This window comes from Schistocerca cancellata, chromosome 8 (genome assembly GCF_023864275.1).
Source record: "Schistocerca cancellata isolate TAMUIC-IGC-003103 chromosome 8, iqSchCanc2.1, whole genome shotgun sequence".
Taxonomy (NCBI): domain Eukaryota; kingdom Metazoa; phylum Arthropoda; class Insecta; order Orthoptera; family Acrididae; genus Schistocerca; species Schistocerca cancellata.
In genome coordinates, this window is record NC_064633.1 from 87796205 (window position 1) to 87813386 (window position 17182).

General features: G+C 43.7%; 1 non-coding gene across 1 annotated transcript; it reads right to left on the reverse strand.

Annotated features, from left to right (window-relative positions):
- Positions 1-244: 244 nt before the first annotated feature.
- Positions 245-319, reverse strand: Trnaa-cgc (transfer RNA alanine (anticodon CGC)). Its single transcript has one exon. It is a non-coding gene; the product is annotated as a tRNA-Ala (tRNA).
- Positions 320-17182: the final 16863 nt, after the last annotated feature.

The window sequence follows — 17182 nt, forward strand, 5'->3', positions numbered from 1 at the left end:
AATGAAGTTGGAAGAAGTTTCTTGTGCAAATGATTTCTACTCGGGATGCCATTATGGTACGTTTATTTAAGAAACACCGTAGAATGAACTTGTTCACGCTGTATATGACGGTAGTATCTGTTCCCGAAAGAACAGTTACCGTGGATGACCATGCAGCTTTGCTAGAAATGAAATGATAATTAAATGGACACCCTAGCTGCAAACAGGCGTTGATGTACTTCATTGCGGACATGTTGAAAATGTGTGCCTCGACCGGGACTCGAACCCGGGATCTCCTGCTTGCGTGGCAGACGCTCTATCCATCTGAGCCACCGCGGGCACAGAGGATAGTGCATCTGCAGGGACTTATCCCTTGCACGCTCCCCGTGAGATCCACATTCCCAACATGTCCACACCACTACATTCGTAGTGTGCCTAATAGATGTTTGCCCATCATACTCATTACTCGTGGCAGATTAATCTACCAAGTCCCGTACGAGTTCGGGCATAGCGTGTGCGTTCGCACAAGAAGGTCAATGGCCAGGAAGCCATATTTTAACTATATATGATGGTAGTATCTGTTCCCGAAAGAACAGTTACCGTGGATGACCATGCAGCTTTGCTAGAAATGAAATGATAATTAAATGGACACCCTAGCTGCAAACAGGCGTTGATGTACTTCATTGGGGACATGTTGAAAATGTGTGCCCCGACCGGGACTCGAACCCGGAATCTCCTGCTTACAAGAGGCACACATTTTCAACATGTCCCCAATGAAGTACATCAACGCCTGTTTGCAGCTAGGGTGTCCATTTAATTATCATTTCATTGTTCACGCTGATTATAAGCTAAGTATTAACGGTACGAGAGCACGGTCTCCCGCATGACTAGATCGACAGGCATCCCATCGACGGCTGCCGAGTATGGCGCTCCGTCTGTAACTTTATCATAAAACGGTATAGTTCGTATAATATCGTATATCTTCGGTTATGCCGATGTTATTCGTTTATTTATTAATATCAACGTTTCCTGGCATTGTAAAATTACTGAAAGATAGTATTTATGATCCGTAGACTCCTCCTAATGTCTGAGTGGCAAAAGGCAACTATTGTTAGCAAATATTTATTAACAACAATTACTTGATTCGTACCAGAATAAATATACTTTCCACATGTATCTCTTTGCTGACGTCACGAGCGATTGCTGCCGCGGCACCTCATCCCACAGGCTCTGAAAGCGCCAGATGGCCAACGCCTCTCCTAACCGGTATGGGAACTTTTCGCTCGCTCCCTACTCCGTACATATTGCAGCGCCGAGACATTCACTTCACGTAATTGTAACAGGAAAACTGGAAATAAAGAAAAGTGCGCTGTTATCTGCGAATAAAGGGTACGTCACTATGAGTGTATTCCTAAAACAAGTTCTGCAGCTCCAGGTGATGATCTCGCCGCAGTATCGTTTCTTGCAGGACTGCTTGTCCCGCAATTTACGCAGCAGAACTCCTGTGAACTTGAGAAGGAAGGAGAGAGGTACTGGTGCAAGTAAAACTGTGCGATCGGGTTGCGAGTCGGGCTCGGATAGCTCAATTAGCAGAGCAGTTGGCCCTGAAAGTAAGAGGTTCCAGGTCAGGGTCCCGGCCCGGCACACAGTTTTGATCTACCAGGAACATTTAAATCAGCACACACTCCGCTGCAGAATGGAAATTGGTTCTAGATGAAGTCAAACGGTATTTAGACGGCAGTAAATAGCGCCTTTTTACTTTGTGCTTTATACCTTGTATCAGAAAACGGGTGTGCTGTGAAAACGACCGTTTGCTCATCAGGTGCTCCGTGGGTATAATATATATATATATATATATATATATATATATATATATATATATATATATATATATATATATATATATATATCCTATCACCCGAGATAAACTAAAATCGTACGCACATCAAAAAAGGTTTTCCATCACACCGGTTCCCAGAACTCTTGAAGATCATAGAGTAAATATTGCGTTCTGCGCATGTTGTCAACATTAAACCAGGAATATCACCTGTTTTCGGGACTTCGCTGTGCGTGTGTGCTTTCCGCAGAGTTTGAAGTTTATAATATCAAGAGTTTCTGTTGTGTTTTCACAGTTTGTTGATAGCGTAATAGCGATGGTGAATTGCTGTTGTTGCCACCGATGCAAAGAAAAATATGTGAAAGGAGGGATAGTAATTTTTCATGGGTACTATGTTTAAAAATTTCGAGACGCATTATAATTAAGGCTTGATTCTGTAGACCTATTTTTCTACGATTTTATGACTATATAATAGATATTACGGCTCGTACAAAAGCTTACAAACAATCGCTTCCTCTCGTAAATTTGCTAGTTGAACAGGGAAGGGAATGGTTAGTTGTTTCAGCAAATACTATCCTCCATGCATTTATCAGTGACTTGTCGATTATGTATATAGATTTGAAAGACGGGGGACAGATAAATTCAGTAGAGTGGAAGTCTGTAATTGTCTTCGTATAATATGTGTGTCCAAACCTTTTTGTTTACTATAAAGTTACAGTAGGAGACCATGCTATGTCTGTCTAGGACATGGAGAATGATTATGTGTGATTTATATTTTAGTTTCCCGAAGGATGAACAACGAGTAAAGATGTGGCCCCAGAAAACAAGGAGGAGTAATTTTCTCCCCACAATATATTCCAAAGTATGTTCAAAACACTTTGAAGAGGAATGTTTAGACAAAGAAAAATTTGGACGTGTGTGGCCGAAGGTAGATGCTATGCCAACTACTTTTAATTTTCCACAGCACCTACTACCAATTGCTGCATTCAGCTTAAATACATTTTCTGCACAAATCAAATAAAAAACACAATAGTGTAGCTAATCAAAGTACACATTCATCTTCTCTGGTGTATTTTGCCTTCAACTTATTTTCTTCACCATTTGATTAAGAAGCGTAAAATATTAGTAAACATGTCCCCATACTCTTTCATTTGTGTCACTTTCCAGTTCCCTTAATGTTGTTATATGGGTTGTCTGTTACATGACCAACTGTATTTGCTTCACAGTACATTTATTCTCCGAACACCTTTGTTCCCCCTTCTTACTCAGTCTACTATTTATTTAATGAACTGGGAGCAAGTACGTAAAATGCGTTAAATAAACACTCCAAAGTGTCACCAGTAAGAAAAATTATGCTTTAAGTAGCAAAAACGAGAGAATAAATACGCAGAAATAGCAGAAAAAAGGACGAATTAGCAGGGACATAATCGCTAATGTGTGGCAAATTCGGTGTTTTTCTGACACTTGCAAAAGTACTAGCTTACTGTCAAGTCGTTTTGCAAGACTATCACTGCAAAAATGTACGTCAGGTTCTGTAATACTAAGATTTTTATGTTGTATATTACTACATGAATTTGTTGGGTTTATATTAGATTATGTTATTTCTTGATTGAAAATATTCTTAATTCTATCTTTGTTATATTGTAAATGTAGAAATTACTGCTTTGTATAAATGTGTCATGTTAGTTTATTATCTTCAATACTGCCTAAGTAACAAAAAAAAAAAAAAACTTTGTATACATCGTACTTAGAATACTTCTATCACCCATGTCAATGTTTAGTAAACAGTAGCTTAGTTAGAACTTCAAAACTTTAGTAAAATATAACTCTGTCCATAGATAAACTGCTTGAATGTAAAAAAAAATAAAAAAATAAACTGTCAGTCGACAACATGGCGGATAACGCAGTGCGCCTGTGTAAAATACGTGACAAAAAGTGTTTGTGCTGTTACAAAAAAGAAGAAAAGCCAAGAAAAAACAAGGAGAGGAGAATGTAAGTATAATGAACAACTGATAGTGCGTAACTTTAAACTCGCGAAATTGAAGAAAATGATTGGAATCGTTGCTTTTGCACAGGCCAGCTGCAGCATCCAAACTGCTGTCGATATTGTACCACTGTAGAAACTGAAGATACATGTAATTTGCCAGCTGAAGATGGGTGCAAACCCGAAATGCATATTAGCATAAATAAAACGCATTAAAAAAGTTGCTGGTCGCTGTATTTTTATAGTAAAATATCATTATCCACGGCCACGGAGCTCAACAGTCCAAATAAAATGGACAAATTGTTACGGATTATGGCTCGGAGGAACCCTGACAGCAACGCCACCATGTTGAATAATGCTTTTCGTGCAGCCACGGGACGTCGTGTTACGACTCAAAATATCCGCAATAGGCTGCATGATGCGCAACTTCACTCCCGACGTCCATGGCGAGGTTCATCTTTGCAACCACGACACCATGCAGCGAGGTACATATGGGTCCAACAACATGCCGAAAGGACCACTCTGGACTGGTATCACGTTCTCGTCACCGATAAGTGTCGCATATGCCTTCAAACAGACAATCGTCAGAGACGTGTTTGGGGGCAATCCTGTCAGGCTGAACGCCTCAGACACACCGTCCAGCGAGTGCAGCAAGGTGGAGGTTCCGTGCTGTTTTTTGGGATGGCATTATGTGGCGCCGATGTACGCTGCTCGTGGTCATGGAAGGCGCCGTAACGGCTGTACGATACGTGAATGCCATCCTCCGACCGATAGTGCAGCATTCTGGTGAGGCATTCGTCTTCATGGACGACAATTCGCGCCCCCACCGTGCACATCTTGTGAACGACTTCCTTCAGGATAACGACATCGCTCGACCAAAAGGCCAGCATGTTCTCCACACATGAATCCTATCGAACATGCCTGGGATAGATTGAAAAGGGCTGTTTATGGACGACGTGACCCACCAACTACTCTGAGGGATCTACCCAGAATCACCGTTGAGGAGTGGGACAATCTGGAGCAACAGTGCCTTGATGAACTTGTGGGTAGTATGCCACGACGAATACAGGCACGCATCAGTGGAACAGGACGGCCGGCCGTAGTGGCCGAGCGGTTCTAGGCGCTTCAGTCTGGAACCGCGCGACCGTGACGGTCGCAGGTTCGAGTCCTGTCTCGGGCATGGATGTGTGTGATGTCCTTAGGTTAGGTAGGTTTAATTAGTTCTAAGTTCTAGGGGGCTGATGACCTCAGATGTTAAGTCCCATAGTGCTCAGAGCCATTTGAACCATTTTTTTGGAACAGGACGTGCTACTGGGTATTAGAACTATCGGTGTGTACAGCAATCTGTATGGTGGAGAACATGCAATGTGTGGTTGTCATGAGCAATAAAAAGATCGGAAATGGTGTTTATGTTGATCTCTTTTCCAATTTTCTCGACAGGTTCGGGAACTCTTGGAACCGAGGCGATGCAAAACCTTTTTTGATGTATGTAGATTACCATCATGAAGTTAACAGGCTACCTGAAAAATCAACTGCTGCACACATTAGAAATGTTGTTTGATAAGATCCCGAACTGGTCAGGGGCCATCCCCATTGCTTATGGCTGGAAGACATGGAAATTTCAGCTGAATGACTTACTTGAATGGTTACTGAGTGATAGAGTTTGATCTGATAAACTTAAGATTTATTGAGAAAATACACAATCTACTCGAAACACATTAACGCCGAGATTACAAACAACTTCAGAATTACTTTTACATAAACAATGATCAGAAATTTGAATGCTTATTAGGGTCGATTGCAGCATGATGCTGGACAATTACGGTTCAGATGGTGTCCATCCTCAGAAAAGGAGTCTAAATACGTTTTCAGCTGTGACTGTAAACCTTTATAATTATTCAGAAAACGAGTATGAATCCGAACAGAGCACACAATAGATCAATAAGTAAAGGAAGAAACATAAAGAATCATCAGCAGACAGATAACCTCCAATGATTTAATTGAATACCGAAGAGAAAGATGAGTGGTTGCAGAAAAGGATCCCTTTTGAAACAGGACTTAGATTACAGAAAACATGTATACTAATACACGAAGTGTGTACGTCAGATTATGAGAAATGCAAGTGGAAAAACGAGAGTGAACTCCTCACCCTTCATCATATTACGATTGCCGAAGTTGGGAGTGCGCACTGCAGATATGTCCTTATCGTGGGTGCAGTTGAGGTGGCTGCAGACGGGTCACCGTGTGCCCTGCTGCAATGCTTGCCAGCTGTTGCTGGCCTGAGGCGGTGTGGTGTGATTGCGAATGGTGGATCTTATTGTCTTTACGATTAATAATCGCAGATGCTAGAACAGGGTGACAATTATTGAACTATATGAAAAATAACGTAAATTAGTTACAAACTACTATGTGTACACACTTTTTTCAACATGTAAACGTCACCACAGATATTCGGATTTAGGTTATGATATGTTCGGTATGCCTGCCATCACTAGCGATGATGTGGCGCAGACGAATAGCGAAATTCTGCATGCCCCGCTGAAGTGTCGGAACATCGATGCTGTCGATGACCTCCTGAATGGCTGTTTTGAGTTCAGCAATGGTTTTGGGGTTGTTGCTGTACACCTTGTCTTAATACAGCCCCACAAAAAGGAGTCGCACGTGTTCAGATCCGGAGAATATGGCAGCCAATCGAGGCCCAAGCCAATGGCCTCTAAGGACCCCAGAACCAGAATGCGGTCTCCAAAGTGCTGCTCCAGGTCATCAAACACTCTCCTGTTTCGATGCTGTAGAGCTCCGTCTTGCATAAACCAAATCTTGTCGAACTAAGGCACACTTTGGATAATGGGGGTGAAATCTCCTTCCAAAACCTTCACATACCGTTCGGTTGCCACTGTGCCATCAGGAAATATCGCACCAATCATTCCGTGACTGGACATTGCACACCACACAATCACCGTTGAAGGTGAAGAGACTTCTAGATCGCGAAATGCGGATTCTCATTTCCACAGATACGCCAATTGTGCTTATTGACGAACCCTTCCAAATGAAAGTGGGCTTCATCGTTAAACCAAACAATACAGCACATACTAATTCCCATCATACTCCACGGCCAATCGTGCAATTTGAATGTCCTAACGCAAACCATTCAGAAGGTATGACGATTTTATTTCACATAGTTCAATAATTGTAACTCTGTAAATTCAAAGTAGAGCTTCCAAATGGTGGCAGAAGGCCAGAGTCAAGAAAAACGCGTACAAGCGCGGGATGCGAAACACATTGAGCTTAAGAATCGGAATCAGACTCAGAACGAGAATGCCTCTCTAAATCTTGATAGCTTTCCACCAGACCTAGGAAAGTCACCCGGCAGAATCCATCTAGCCAGACTCAGAAAGGGCCTGGCCATCTGGAAGTTCGTTTATTAGCCCCCACCATCACGTGAAAGGTGTGTCCAATGAGATTCCTATTTATGGAAATGAGAACAGAGTGTAGCCCCGTTCTCATAGCCGGACTTGTTTGTCGGAAATTCTGGAGATTTTCTAGAGCTATCTAGAGTGTTCCCACGGAAAGGGCAGATATTGGAAAATTCGCAGACCCACGTGCGACCATATGTTAAACTACTGGACCACACACTGGGATAACAGCGAGTGGACAGCTGCGGACACCACTGAAAATTTGATAGCAAGCAGAATTCTCACCCCTTCCCCCACTGGCTTCCTGTTCTGCTGTAAAGGAAACCAGTTGACTGTTCCGCCGCCCATTGTTCGAGGTGCCCGCAGGATGACCCCTGACAGGCTTGCTCGGTTGCTCACTGCGGTTCGCAAACGTGAAATCTGCACTTCGAGGGACAGGCAGCTGCTCTAGAGCGTGCGAAACGTGCCACCTGTTTCTGTCCCACGCGTACTGGTGCTTCCGTGGTCCAGATCAGATACATTAAAGAGATGAACTATTACAAGAATGAAATGTTAGATTAGATACAGAGAGATGAGTTATTTACATTGCTACAAGCTACACCCAAACCACTTACGTAATCAGCGCTCAAAACAAGTGAGAAGTCGACAAATAAAAACGGAATCAGAAAGTGAATGAAGCAAAAGACTCTTACGTGCATATTCAGTCGCAAATGGGATAAAATGCGAGGAGAAAGCCTGAAACAGGCCTCTGCCTCACGATTGATTTTTTCCTAACTGCTGAGTAATACCGAAAACTATACACTTTAAGACAACAAAAGAAGGACGCGGCACAAAGGAATTATCCGACTGGAACGAGAATCGGCAGAGGTGATAGCAAGTGGAAAATGAAGACAATTTCAGAAAAATTGGATGATTTATTTAAAAGATTGACAAATTGAGCAAGTCAATAACGCATTGGTCCTCTTCTAGCCCTTATGCAATCAGCTATTCGGCTTGGCACTGTTTAACAAAGTTACTGGGTGTCCTCCTGAGGGGTATCGTGCCACATTCTTCGGCCTGGAGTCTCACTGACTAGAGTATAATTGTCTTCGTTGATAAGTCCCGCTCCGAACTGAGCCATGATGACCAGCGAAGAGTGTCAGGAGATCCCCAACCCTTCCCCCGGACAGTGGTGGGATGTCGACCCGACTGTCACCCGCCATACGGCCCATCAACCAGGAGTGATGGTCTGAGGTGCCATTTATTGTCATGGCAGGACCCGTTTGGTTCTCATGTGCGGCACCAAAACAGTAAAGCAGCACGTCGACGATATTCTATGTACGATTAGTTGCCCTTCCAGGTAACCCATCCTGTGCTTACATTTCAGCAATATAATGACCGCCCGCACACGACGAGAGTTTCTACTGCTCGTCTTCGTGCTTTTCAAACCCTACCTTGGTCAGCAAAGTCGCCGGATCTCTCCCCAATTGAGAACTTTTGGAACATTTTGTGCAGCAATCAGTTCGGGATTTAGACGATTTAAAGCGCCAGTTGGACAGAAATTGGCACGATGTCCCTCAGGTGGACATCCAACAAATCTATCAATCAATGCTAAAACGAATAAATACTTGCACGAGGACCAGAGGTGTGCCAATGCATTATTGACTTGCTCAATTTGTGAAACAGTATTTACAATGTGCTCCACTTTACTCTGTGACTCTTGCTTTCATGTGGCGTCAGTTACCGGATAACGCACAGAATAACAGTTGTGTTGTGTTTAATAACGTTCTGCAGTTTGTGTACTGAGATAATAAGAATACCCGAAAGTTGACAGGTGTACAAGTAAGTCTTCCACATAATCCAGAGAAAAGCTTATCAGCTACGTTCTGTCTGCGTACAGTTTTAATTATCTACCTATAAACTAAGTGGAGATTCTTAACTCTAAGTGCAATAAAGACAATATAAGTATTATACAGAAATGTTATGTTAAAGCAGGAGAAACTTATTTTTCGCAATCTAGAATATTGTTTTGTTCTCCACAATACCGCCCGATATAGATATTGCAGATTTGGGACTGGTTGACACGAGCAACGTTATTCCACAAGTCCTAAGAAAAGAATAAATGCCTCCCACAGACTTACACCATTCCCCATTAAAGAAACCACACCTTTAAGTACAGTTAAAGTGCTACGTCCACGAAAAAGGAAACTGGAAATGGAAGACATCGAAGTAAAGAAAAGAAAACTATAGTATACGGAGAAGACAACCGCTATAAAGGACGAATAGAAGCTGCAAATGGAAAAGGTAGAGGATATTGTGAATGTGCAGGCCAGGTTTACATACGGCTTTAAACACACTGTATGGAGAAATCTGGCCACGACTGGGCTATACAAGATAATAGCATTTGCAGTAAAGATCAGTGGTAAGTGGCCATATGTTGGAGTACTGGCCGAAAACGACGGACTGGAGCATTTTTCACACGAAAAATCTGTTTATCAAACTCCATTCCTCCTTGGATGTGCTTAAAAAAGAGGGATAAATTGTATCGAAATGTCGTGGGCATGATGTCATACACTTAGCAACAGAAGAATCGTCTGTAGAGCCTAAAAACAACGGAATAACAACATTTAATGGCAATTCTTTTGCAAAAGTTGTAAAGTTAAAATTCTATACTGAAATTGCGCAAGAATGTGCAGCAGAACTGGCAGTCTACACCTAGGAGGATGTGGAATGTTACAACAACAGTGTCATGCAGGAAATAAGAGGAAAAATTAAAATCCCCGAATGCTCTCGTCTACAAGAACTGCCAGAAGGAACAGAACTAAGTATTAAAGCCATAAAAGGGGTAGTTTACAGCAAAAAAAATAGATATATACTGGGGTTCAAAAACATACCTTCTCTGTATTTGTCAAATAACTGGCTGGAGAAAGAAATAGGTGAGTCAGATGTGGATTTAAGTTATAAGTTAAAAATTAAATTGGACATTATTAAAACTACACCAAACAAAAATAAGGAAAGAGTTGTTTTCGGTACGTAAATGTAAATGCAAAAGCTAATAAAGATTTGGTACTAGAATGTTTGCTTGTCTTATTCGTTAACCTACCAAAAGTCCTACGACATTTTCTATGTATTTATTTATTTAACCTGATCAGATTAGGGCCATCAGGCCCTCTCTTACATCGGACCAGTGTTTCACACATGCAGCATTTCACACATCAGAGTTACATCATGACAATACTTTAAATAAGAAAATTAGATTACTCTAGTCACAATATGAATAAAGAATAATGACTAAGACCTAATAAAGTAAGTGCTGGCAGTATTTTTACGACAGGTGCTATACATACAAATTATGATAAAAGAAATAATAGTTACAGTAAAAAAAATTAAATAATAATGATAAACATGAGAAAAATTGGCAATAGTAATGAAGATTTGTGCAGATGCACATTAATATCTTGGTGTGTAAAGTAGATGTTTACTAGTATAGCGAGTTTTGGGGGAGGGAGACTTAAGGAGGGGGAAAGAGGGAAGTAATGAGGTGAAGTGCATTCGTGTACAAAGGAAATCATTACTGTTGCTTAAGTAGATACGTCATCAACTGTTTTTTGAAGCTGGATATGTTTTTAAGTTCTCTAACATACCGAGGGAGGTTATTCCAGAGTCGGGTTCCCGCTACTGTAAAGGACTTGGAGAAGGCGACTGAGCGATGCAGTGGAACAGAGAGGATTTTATTATGATGGGAACGTGTGTTTCTATCATGTTGTTCAGACATAAGCGTTAAGGACGAGGAGAGATATGAGGGACAGTGTACATTTATAAGGCAGTAGATGAGACAGAGTATATGGAAACTTCTGCGTTTGTCTGCACGCAGCCAGGACAATTTTGCATATGCTGGTGAAATGTGATCAAAAAGTCGAATGTCACAGATATATCGGACACAGGCGTTCATGACCAGTTCCAGACGTCGCGAGTTTTCCTGAGAGAGGCCTTGTAGGATAATATCGCTGTAATCAATGATTGGGAATACACTCCTGGAAATGGAAAAAAGAACACATTGACACCGGTGTGTCAGACCCACCATACTCGCTCCGGACACTGCGAGAGGGCTGTACAAGCAATGATCACACGCACGGCACAGCGGACACACCAGCCGTCGAATGGCGCTAGCTGCGCATCATTTGTGCACCGCCGCCGTCAGTGTCAGCCAGTTTGCCGTGGCATACGGAGCTCCATCGCAGTCTTTAACACTGGTAGCATGCCGCGACAGCGTGGACGTGAACCGCATGTGCAGTTGACGGACTTTGAGCGAGGGCGTATAGTGGGCATGCGGGAGGCCGGGTGGACGTACCGCCGAATTGCTCAACACGTGGGGCGTGAGGTCTCCACAGTACATCGATGTTGTCGCCAGTGGTCGGCGGAAGGTGCACGTGCCCGTCGACCTGGGACCGGACCGGATGCACGCCAAGACCATAGGATCCTACGCAGTGCCGTAGGGGACCGCACCGCCACTTCCCAGCAAATTAGGGACACTGTTGCTCCTGGGGTATCGGCGAGGACCATTCGCAACCGTCTCCATGAAGCTGGGCTACGGTCCCGCACACCGTTAGGCCGTCTTCCGCTCACGCCCCAACATCGTGCAGCCCGCCTCCAGTGGTGTCTCGACAGGCGTGAATGGAGGGACGAATGGAGACGTGTCGTCTTCAGCGATGAGAGTCGCTTCTGCCTTGGTGCCAATGATGGTCGTATGCGTGTTTGGCGCCGTGCAGGTGAGCGCCACAATCAGGACTGCATACGACCGAGGCACACAGGGCCAACACCCGGCATCATGGTGTGGGGAGCGATCTCCTACATTGGCCGTACACCACTGGTGATCGTCGAGGGGACACTGAATAGTGCACGGTACATCCAAACCGTCATCGAACCCATCGTTCTACCATTCCTAGACCGGCAAGGGAACTTGCTGTTCCAACAGGACAATGCACGTCCGCATGTATCCCGTGCCACCCAACGTGCTCTAGAAGGTGTGAGTCAACTACCCTGGCCAGCAAGATCTCCGGATCTGTCCCCCATTGAGCATGTTTGGGACTGGATGAAGCGTCGTCTCACGCGGTCTGCACGTCCAGCACGAACGCTGGTCCAACTGAGGCGCCAGGTGGAAATGGCATGGCAAGCCGTTCCACAGGACTACATGCAGCATCTCTACGATCGTCTCCATGGGAGAATAGCAGCCTGCATTGCTGCGAAAGGTGGATATACACTGTACTAGTGCCGACATTGTGCATGCTCTGTTGCCTGTGTCTATGTGCCTGTGGTTCTGTCAGTGTGATCATGTGATGTATCTGACCCCAGGAATGTGTCAATAAAGTTTCCCCTTCCTGGGACAATGAATTCACGGTGTTCTTATTTCAATTTCCAGGAGTGTACAAGCGTTTGTACTAATTTCTTTTTCAGATCGAAAGGGAAAATTTTTTTATGTTTTTGTAGGACATGGAGGGATGCTGATGCTTTTTTGCACACTGCAGTTACGTGCTCTGTCCAATTTAGATTTTCATCTATTATTACTCCCAAACTCTTTGCTGAGGGAGAGAAGTTAATATTTGTTCCATTTAGGATAAGAGATGGTACGGATTCCCGATGTTTTGGGCTAATGAGCTTAGAGTGACCAACAACTACCGCTTGGGTTTTAGATGGGTTTAGTTTTAGTCCTATGTCCTGTGCCCATTTTGATAGTGCATCGAGATCAGTATTGAAGTTTTCAATAGCTTTCTTCAGATTGTTTGGTTCCGCACTTAGATACAACTGAAGGTCATCAGCATACATATGATATTTGCAATAAGTCAGAACCGATGACACATCATTGACATACAGAGAGAAGAGTATGGGACTTAGTACTGAGCCTTGGGGAACGCCTGACACTACCTGCCGCCATTGTGATTTTATATTCCCGGACAGGACGCGTTGCTGACGAGATGTCATGTATCTACATCTACATCTACATCTATACTCCGCGAGCCACCTTACGGTGTGTGGCGGAGGGTACTTATTGTACCACTATCTGATCCCCCCTTCCCTGTTCCATTCACGAATTGTGCGTGGGAAGAACGACTGCTTGTAAGTCTCCGTATTTGCTCTAATTTCTCGGATCTTTTCGTTGTGATCATTACGCGAGATATATGTGGGCGGTAGTAATATGTTGCCCATCTCTTCCCGGAATGTGCTCTCTCGTAATTTCGATAATAAACCTCTCCGTATTGCGTAACGCCTTTCTTGAAGTGTCCGCCACTGGAGCTTGTTCAGCATCTCCGTAACGCTCTCGCGCTGACTAAATGTCCCCATGACGAATCGCGCTGCTTTTCGCTGGATCATGTCCATCTCTTCTATTAATCCAACCTGGTAAGGGTCCCATACTGATGAGCAATACTCAAGAATCGGACGAACAAGCGTTTTGTAAGCTACTTCTTTCGTCGATGAGTCACATTTTCTTAGAATTCTTCCTATGAATCTCAACCTGGCGCCTGCTTTTCCCACTATTTGTTTTATGTGATCATTCCACTTCAGATCGCTCCGGATAGTAACTCCTAAGTATTTTACGGTCGTTACCGCTTCCAATGATTTACCACCTATGGCATAATCGTACTGGAATGGATTTCTGCCCCTATGTATGCGCATTATATTACATTTATCTACGTTTAGGGAAAGCTGCCAGCTGTCGCACCATGCATTAATCCTCTGCAGGTCTTCCTGGAGTACGTACGAGTCTTCTGATGTTGCTACTTTCTTGTAGACAACCGTGTCATCTGCAAATAGCCTCACGGAGCTACCGATGTTGTCAACTAAGTCATTTATGTATATTGTAAACAATAAAGGTCCTATCACGCTTCCTTGCGGTACTCCCGAAATTACCTCTACATCTGCAGATTTTGAACCGTTAAGAATGACATGTTGAGTTCTTTCTTCTAGGAAATCCTGAATCCAATCACAAACCTGGTCCGATATTCCGTAAGCTCGTATTTTTTTCATTAAACGTAAGTGCGGAACCGTATCAAATGCCTTCCTGAAGTCCAGGAATACGGCATCAATCTGCTCGCCAGTGTCTACGGCACTGTGAATTTCTTGGGCAAATAGGGCGAGCTGAGTTTCACATGATCTCTGTTTGCGGAATCCATGTTGGTTATGATGAAGGAGATTTGTATTATCTAAGAACGTCATAATACGAGAACACAAAACATGTTCCATTATTCTACAACAGATTGACGTAAGCGAAATAGGCCTATAATTATTCGCATCTGATTTATGACCCTTCTTGAAAATGGGAACGACCTGCGCTTTCTTCCAGTCGCTAGGTACTTTACGTTCTTCCAGCGATCTACGATAAATTGCTGATAGAAAGGGGGCAAGTTCTTTAGCATAATCACTGTAGAATCTTAAGGGTATCTCGTCTGGTCCGGATGCTTTTCCGCTACTAAGTGATAGCAGTTGTTTTTCAATTCCGATATCGTTTATTTCAATATTTTCCATTTTGGCGTCCGTGCGACGGCTGAAGTCAGGGACCGTGTTACGATTTTCCGCAGTGAAACAGTTTCGGAACACTGAATTCAGTATTTCTGCCTTTCTTCGGTCGTCCTCTGTTTCGGTGCCATCGTGGTCAACGAGTGACTGAATAGGGGATTTAGATCCGCTTACCGATTTTACATATGACCAAAACTTTTTAGGGTTCTTGTTTAGATTGTTTGCCAATGTTTTACGTTCGAATTCGTTGAATGCTTCTCTCATTGCTCTCTTTACGCTCTTTTTCGCTTCGTTCAGCTTTTCCTTATCAGCTATGATTCGACTACTCTTAAACCTATGATGAAGCTTTCTTTGTTTCCGTAGTACCTTTCGTACATGATTGTTATACCACGGTGGATCTTTCCCCTCGCTTTGGACCTTAGTCGGTACGAACTTATCTAAGGCGTACTGGACGATGTTTCTGAATTTTTTCCATTGTTGTTCCACATCCTCTTCCTCAGAAATGAACGTTTGATGGTGGTCACTCAGATATTCTGCGATTTGTGCCCTATCACTCTTGTTAAGCAAATATATTTTCCTTCCTTTCTTGGCATTTCTTATTACACTTGTAGTCATTGATGCAACCACTGACTTATGATCACTGATACCCTCTTATACATTCACGGAGTCGAAAAGTTCCGGTCTATTTGTTGCTATGAGGTCTAAAACGTTAGCTTCACGAGTTGGTTCTCTAACTATCTGCTCGAAGTAATTCTCGGACAAGGCAGTCAGGATAATGTCACAAGAGTCTCTGTCCCTGGCTCCAGTTCTGATTGTGTGACTATCCCATTCTATACCTGGTAGATTGAAGTCTCCCCCTATTACAATAGTATGATCACGAAACTTCTTCACGACGTTCTGCAGGTTCTCTCTGAGGCGCTCAACTACTACGGTTGCTGATGCAGGTGGTCTATAGAAGCATCCGACTATCATATCTGACCCACCTTTGATACTTAGCTTAACCCAGATTATTTCACATTCGCTAATAACTTCACTGGATATTATTGAATTCTTTACTGCTATAAATACTCCTCCACCATTGGCGTTTATCCTATCCTTGCGGTATATATTCCATTCTGTGTCTAGGATTTCGTTACTGTTCACTTCCGGTTTTAACCAACTTTCCGTTCCTAATACTATATGCGCACTATTTCCTTCAATAAGAGATACTAATTCCGGAACCTTGCCCTGGATACTCCTGCAGTTTACCAATATTACGTTAACTTTTCCTGTTTTTGGTCTCTGAGGACGGACGTTCTTTATCAACGATGATAATGTCCTCTCTGGTAAGCCGTCAGGTATTTTATCGTTTCGCCCAAGGGGGGGTCCCTCTAACCTAAAAAACCCCCGTGTGCACGCCACACGTACTCTGCTACCCTAGTAGCTGCTTCCGGTGTGTAGTGCACGCCTGACCTGTCTAGGGGGGCCCTACAGTTCTCCACCCAATAACGGAGGTCGATGAATTTGCAACCATTATAGTCGCAGAGTCGTCTGAGCCTCTGGTTTAGACCCTCCACACGGCTCCAAACCAGAGGACCGCGATCGACTCTGGGCACTATGCTGCAGATATTAAGCTCAGCTTGCACTCCGCGTGCGATGCTGGTTGTCTTCACCAAATCAGCCAGCCGCCGGAAGGAACCAAGGATGGCCTCAGAACCCAAGCGGCAGGCGTCATTCGTTCCGACATGTGCTACTATCTGCAGCCGGTCACACCCAGTGCGTTCAATAGCTGCCGGAAGGGCCTCCTCCACATTACGGACGAGACCCCCCGGCAAGCACACCGAGTGCACACTGGCATTCTTCCCCGACCTACCCGCTATTTTCCTGAGGGGCTCCATAACCCGCCTAACGTTGGAGCTCCCTATAACTAATAGGCCCGCCCTCTGTGACTGTCGGGACCTTGCCGGAGAGCGAAACCATTGCATTGCACTTGGTGCGAAATTTAGACCGCTAAGTTTGGCTAGTAAGATGTCGAAGTCGACAATATCAAATGCTTTGCTGAAATCTAAGAAGCAAATGATAGTCGCTTCTTGTCTGTCCATGGCAAGTTTCAGGTCATCTGTCACCTTTATTAGTGCGGTTGTTGTGCTTCGATGTTTACGGAAACCTGATTGGTATTCGTCTAGTAGGTTGTTAGTAGTTAGGTAGTTGGTGAGCTGGTCATGGACTATATATTCTAAGGCCTTTGATAGTGCAGGAAGAAGGCAGATGGGGCGGTAGTCAGAGGGTGCTGTGGCGATGTCCTTTTTAGGCAGTGACTTAATTTGTCCCAGTTTCCAGGCCTCAGGGAAAACACTTGTGATTAATGAGTCGTTGAAAATGTCTGTTATAGAGGGCAGTAGTTGATCAATAATAAGTTTTACCATCTGGATAGTGATGCCATCATGTCCAGTAGATGCTGATCTAATCCGCATTATGGCTTTCTTGACGGTATTGCAA